Raw genomic sequence first — 6782 nt, forward strand, 5'->3', positions numbered from 1 at the left:
ATGATCCTTGAGGATATATACAAGACACAGAGGAAGCAAGATTCATTATTAGTTATTGTATTGCCATCATACCAGAAAACCCAATCTCATTATGCCAGACGCTTAAACCCATACCAAGGCCTGTTCTGCACTTCTGTCGGCAAAGCTGTGAACTCAAGCTCAGAGTCCTGTTGGCAAAGCTACTAGTGCATTCACACTCAAAGGTGCTCAGCTGCAGTATACCTCCTTTTTCCTGACAATGAGACCATACCTCTTCTACCACCCATCAGCTGGCAGAACAAACATCACTTTCTGCTGGCTGCAGGGTCCCTTCAATAGCTGGGCCTTCCCAGGTTGTGTTTACCCAGTTCTACTGTAGCAGCTGTACTGGCTGGGGCGAGAGTTACTAGAAGCCATGCAGATGTGCATTTGTGTTGGTGGTTTCTCTATGCTCCCAGAACTACTCTGGCTCCAGAATTAGTCTAGTATAGGCAGGGCCTTCATAAGGGACTGACCCCTTTGGAATTTACAACTGAAACAGGCCAGGCAGGCTAACCGTAAGAGGAGAAAAAAAAGAAAAAGATGAGCTGATTTACACGTTTCATAAATACGTGATATCATCTAGAAGACATGCTGTGAATTAGACCAGATTGTGGGAAGAAATAAGAGACAGTCCAATGTTTAGGCAGAAGGCACAGTAGATTTGCATTTTACAGACTGAGTAAAATTAGAGATGTATAACATATGCTTTCATGCTCGTCATGGCATCTGAGGAAGTAATCCCTGTGCTTATGAATCTGATTTAGTCTGTCTATAAAAGGTGCAAATCTACCCTGCGTTCTGCCCAGCTTCAGACTAACATGGCTAATGATCTCTCTCAGATAATATTTAAGGCAATTAATTCAAATCCTAGAAAACTGATTTCTATCCCTACGTCTGTCAGAGACTGATCTGAAGCATCACTGGAACTTTCCACAGGTGGTCACCAATTATATTCCTGATTTTCTGGATACCTGACTAAGGATCCTAAGTATTCAGAACTTCTGCAAATCAGGTGCAAGTGAACCAAATGGGAACTATGTGGTAAATATTAAGTGCTATATGATGCTAAGTGCTCTGAAAATTGGAGCATTGCAAACTAGTACCCAAAATTTAGTGGATACTTTGAACCTTATTCTGTTTGTGCATCTACTTGTGTGATGCTGTAGAGTAAAAAACTCTGCAGCAGGATAGTGTTTATATTTACAAGTACTACCCTGCTGCAGAATTAATTAGTTTACTCCAGCTAATAGGGATGCGTGTGTAGACATGCAACTGTGCAGCTAAAAATTAGTCTACTGAGCAGCAGTAAATGTTTTACCCACTGTCATAATGAACATACACAAACAGGATCAGTAAAGGTTGTTCAAGCCACCCTAACCCTAGCACTTCCTAACTTGAGTGCTCAATTTTTGTGGCTTTAAATACTATGTGAAAAGTATAGTATTTTGTGCCTAATGAATATATAGCTTAAAGCTGCATTCTTCCCTCAGTTATGGCCTGTCACTCGACCAATGTAAATTGAGTTACATGTTTGTAACTAAAGGGAGAACTTTACAAATAGCTGGCAAATCCATCCATGACCGAAGTGGTTGAAGAGTGCCAGTGCAAGTCATTACTCTTATTATTTGCATCCAGACAAAAAATGAGGCTGACTATCTTGGGATGATAAGTTCCACAGTCAGTGCGGGTTAGTCTAGCTAGAGCTCAGTGGAATCATTACAATGCATCTGTAGAGGTATTGCAACTCTTGCAATGTTATCACTAGTCTCATATTTTATGTCTTCTATAAAAACCCAGTCTGGGGAGGATCTAAGCTTCTATTTAAAAGGAATAGGTTTTCCAACACTTGCAATTGTGGAGAAAAGTTTGAAAAAGTAACTTCATGGCTAGGAACATAAATTACATATAAACTGGTGTAAGTAATCAGAAACTGGTTCAAATCTGTAATGCAACAGAAGTTCAGTGCATATAAACAGCTTTCAAAATCGCTGAAACCAGTTTAATATAAACCTGGATGGATGTAGTATCACACTGAACTGATTTAGGTTAAATCGGTTTGTTAAAGTTCTGTCCAGATTCCGTCCAGATTCAAGTTAACTCACAGTCCCCCAGCATCCCAGAATGCTTTGCAGGGTGGTTGGGTTAGCCTTGGCCCAAGCTGTCTGCTCTAGCCCAGCAGGGAGGTGTGCTCTAGTGCCCCTGGGCTTTTGCAGGAATGTGGCTGCATTTCTGGAATCAAAAATGAGGGTCTGCAGCGTTGTTGGTTGTAGCTGTGTTGGTCTAAGGACATAGGCAGACAAGGTTCTTTGGGTAGATGAGATATCTTTTATTAGACCAACTAAATAGTTGGAAAAAAAGTGCAGGTCTTCAGCTAAGATTAGCCAAAGACCTGCATCCCTTCACACTTTTCCCTCACTTTCCCCCTCCTATCTCTACTCTTTGTCTTCCAAACTTCCACTCATCTGCATCTTCACTGACTTCAGTTTACTCAAGCTTCTGTTCTACTATGGAGATCTCAGAACAGCAGTAGAGTCCCCCCATGCCTGAGGAAGGGTGTTTGAGCCCAAAAGCTTGCAAAGAACTTCTATCCAACTATTTAGTTGGTCTAATAAAAGATATCACATCTATCCAAAAAACTTAACACTTAAACCTGTCCAAGTAAAGGCCTGTTCACTTACTTACCAGTTCAATCTACACAGTTTAAACTAAACAGAAAAGATGCAGTCAATTCAGTGTCAGGCTTTTTGACTGTCTGTACTTAGCCTAATGGCTCAAAAGGGGTACTATTCTAGGTAGCATAATATAAAGCCACTGACTTGCTTGGAGATCATGTGCCAATCACTTCACATGCATTGCAATTTTCTTACCACTAATACAGGAATGAGCATTTTGCCCCTCTGTAAAGTGTTCTGAGATGAAGAGTCCTATATGAGATAGGTGATGCTAATAATTCAGCCTGAAGGTCATTAATTTATTGTAAACCGATTCTAAAAGACAGCAGTTCAGCCCCATACCACATCCACTTGTTATCTCATTTATTTTCTAGGGTTATAAATATTTGGACATGGACACATGTAAATTACACCAGTGTGAATGTGGCATCAGTCTGTGTACCAATTAAAGTTACACTGGCATCTAAAAGGGACAGGTGATCAGCTTTTGAGCTAGTGGCCTGCAGTGGGATATGTAATAGCACCTTGCCACTAGGTGGTAGGGGAACCAGTAAGCAGGGTTCAAATTACGCTTAGACTCTTGGGGGTCTGCAGTGGTAGCAGCTGGAACGAGCTACCGCCACTGCTGCCTGGGCTGCTTAGAAAGGCATGGGGCAGGCTGGGGGCTGACTGGCCTGCTAGGCAGTTCTTATCTCTTATGGGGGGTGGGGGGGCTGCACTCAACCCTCCCATAATTCAAAACTTGCCAGTAAGAACCTGCTTGTGTTGAGCACTTGACTAAACTGGGATGAAAAGGACTAGGCTGTGGACAGACAGCTGATATAATAGAATTTGCCCTGGTGTGGTTATTCCTGGCTCCTAGCAATGTGGTTATTACTAGCCCCAGCCTAGGGCTAGATGTCCTGAATCTACTAAACATCTACACCAAAATAAAGAACACCTTCATCCTCAGTTTTGATTTCTGGAAGTCTAATTACTCCATGTCAGTCCATCCTCTTAAAAAGACTCATGAAAATTGGTCCTTCCCCAGAACTACTGGTTTCTGGAAGGGCCTCACATACATCAGATCATTAAAGCATAGATTATGGTTCCCAAGCATCTCCAAAGCCAGGAAAGAAAAAAAGAGAGACCAGCATTTCCCCAGGCCCCTTGGACAATCTGAAGTAAGGAGCTGAACATAAAGATAGATCCCTTTTCTTCCCTACCCTTCCCCAGCTGTTTTTTCTCAGGCTAAGGCAGCAAGTGTGAGCATGTCCCTACTTTGTCTCCTTCTACACATCCCAACATGCCCTGGCCTGTGCCAAGTACAAGTTACCAACCTCAGGGATTTGGGCCCTGCTTCCATTACCATAAAGGCAGAACTTTCAATTTGCTCCAAAAAATCTAAGAAGCTATTTCAGTCTTTTTTGCCTTGTTTCTAAAAACTGAAGAGAGCACAAGAGCAAGGCACCATTTAAACCACTACTTCCCAACCTTTTCCCCAGCATGACCCCAATTCCTCAGCATGACCCACAGCCCCTCCCCACCCCCACCACTGGGGACATGGAACTTATGGGGGGGAGGGGAGAGCAGGCTCAGGGCTCCCCACACTGCTGTCCTCCCTTTGGGGGGCTCCCACAGCCCATCGGGCAGGACCCAGTGCCAGAGGGTGGGGAGCCTTGGCGCCACTGCTGGTGCCCTACACTGTCTGTGCTGCCATGAAGAGGTGCTCTGTACCTGCCTGGCAGCAGCAGGGGCAACAGCAGTGAGCTGTGCTGCCGCCGCTGCTGCCTAGTGGGCAGGGAGTGCCTTGCCGTGGCAGTGCAGCCATCACGGGGCTCCTGGCAGCAGCATAGAACCTACCCACCCTCCTCTGCAACATAGACCCTGGGGGGAGGGCAGCATGGTAGGGAGCTCTGAGCCTTCAGCAGTCAGCCTGAATCTGCCCCCACCCCATGCAGAAATCTGGGGGGGTCACATGCCCCCCATGCCTCCCTCCCTGGGAGTGTAAGAAGCCATTTTTTATTGTTGCAAAATGGAGTCACAACCCCAAGGTTGGGAACCACTGATCTAAACACGCTTTTGGAAGTTTCTCCTTTATGGAAATCCCCTTTGAGACTAAAGCTGGTTACCCTGCGAAGTCCATCTGCACCTCAAGCTTCTCTGCAGCAGAACCATCCCTTCTGTTGGCAGAGTTAGTCCACATCTGCTGGGCAGAATAAAACTTCTGCTGCTCCCCACGAGTCAGTAAGAGGCACAGGTAGATACTGACACTGCTGCCATCATCCCTTCAGGAGCTGCCACCTTCCCAGGGTGCCCTTTGCACATTCACAGCATGGCTGAAGAATGGAACTGACAGAAGCTTAGGGCAGCAGTTGCAGTCTGCTATGAGAAGCCCTGACAGCAGGGCAAGACAAGTATGGACAAGGCCTTAGATGCAGTAGGGTGACATTGCTTCTTTAGGAATCTGGGCAGCTGATGTTGTGAGAATGATAGAGTTCTGCATAGACCTGTCCACATCCAGTAGCGTGGGTGCTATTTTAAATGCTCCAAATGAATGAGCTGAATAACAAAAACCACAGTGGCCTAAGTAGTACACCCAATGTTCAGCTGGGTATGGTAATGGATGCTGAAATCTAAATGCATCAACAGAAAGCTAGTTAGAGAGCAAAGTTGAAAGGGTATTTCAACAGAATCCATTGAACCACTCAGAAACAATGAGTATTTCCATATAAATATTGGGGCTTATAAAAGTCTAAGGCTAAGTACAAACAGTCAAAAAGCCCAAGGCTGAATCAATTCAGACTTTGCAGGTTAGTCTAAGACGTGTATATTGAGCCAATAAGCAAATGAACAGACATCCATTTTTGATTCTGGAAGTGCAGCCACTTTCTTGCGGTGGTGCAGGCCAGAAGCTGGGAGTCATGAGAGCACCTCTCCCTGCAGGGCTGGAGCAGACAGCTTGGGTCAAAGCCAGCTTGCCCACCCTGCAGGGGTGGGGTGAGAGGGGAGGAGAGGGGAGACAGTTTGCAGGGGTGGTGCAAAGCACACCTTGGGCTGTTGGAAGACTGAGTTAACTTATAAATGTTAAATTCAGGAGATGAACAGTTAAAAATCTCATTCCTGTTAATAATAGTTTACTATTTTTATTCCAACAACACTTAAAGGCCCCAGCTGAATCGGAGCCCCACTGTGTTAAACAAAACACACAGATATATGAAGAGCCCTTACATCTAAGAGGGAAAAAGACAAAGGCTGATAAAAGGAAGGACAGGAAGAGACGGAGTTTAAGTGACTCTTCCAGAGTCACATAATAGGTTAGTGGCAGATTAAGATTAAAACTCCAGGTCTCACTGAGGCTGCTGCTTTATCAGCTGGACCACCCTACCTCTGCAATCAGCCAGATGCCCTTTCACCACTCAGTAAAAACTAAACATATTTACACTGCCCATTCAAAAAAATTGTCATTGTTCCCTCATAAAATTCAAAGATAGCCAAAAGGTCCAAACAGAGCAATTAAAGTAATAAACACCAGCATCTATGTCACTCACAGTACTTTGCCATCAGTAATTCTCAAAGCACTTTAAAATAAAAGTATTATCAACCCTGTTTTGCTGATGGGGAATTGCAGGTGAAGATCTCCATCTGAAATCAAAGGGAACTAACTTAATCAGCCAGAAAGCCACTCATAGAATCATAGAAGTAGGGTCAGAAGGGACCTTGTAGATCTTCAAGTCTGACCCCCAGCCTGGGCAGGAGAAAAACTGGACTCAAATGAGTCCAGCCAGGTAGGCATCAAGCCTCTTCTTAAAGATCCCCAGGGTAGGAGCCAGCACCACTTCCCTAGGAAGTTGGTTCCAGCTCCTAGACGCCCTGACCGTGAAGTAGTTCTTGCGGATGTCTAATCTAAACCTACTCTCCAATAATTTGCGTCCATTATTCCTTGTTATGCCAGGGGGCGCTAGGGGAAACAGTGTCTCCCCCAAACCCTTCTGGTCCCCCCTAGTGAGTTTATAGACAGTCACCAGGTCCCCCCTCAGCCTTCTCTTGTGAAGGCTGAACAGGTTTAGGTCCCGCAGTCTTTCATTGTAGGGTCTGCCCTGTTGTCCC

Source organism: Gavialis gangeticus, unplaced genomic scaffold, assembly GCF_001723915.1.
Source record: "Gavialis gangeticus isolate Ggan-Ray unplaced genomic scaffold, GavGan_comp1, whole genome shotgun sequence".
Taxonomy (NCBI): domain Eukaryota; kingdom Metazoa; phylum Chordata; order Crocodylia; family Gavialidae; genus Gavialis; species Gavialis gangeticus.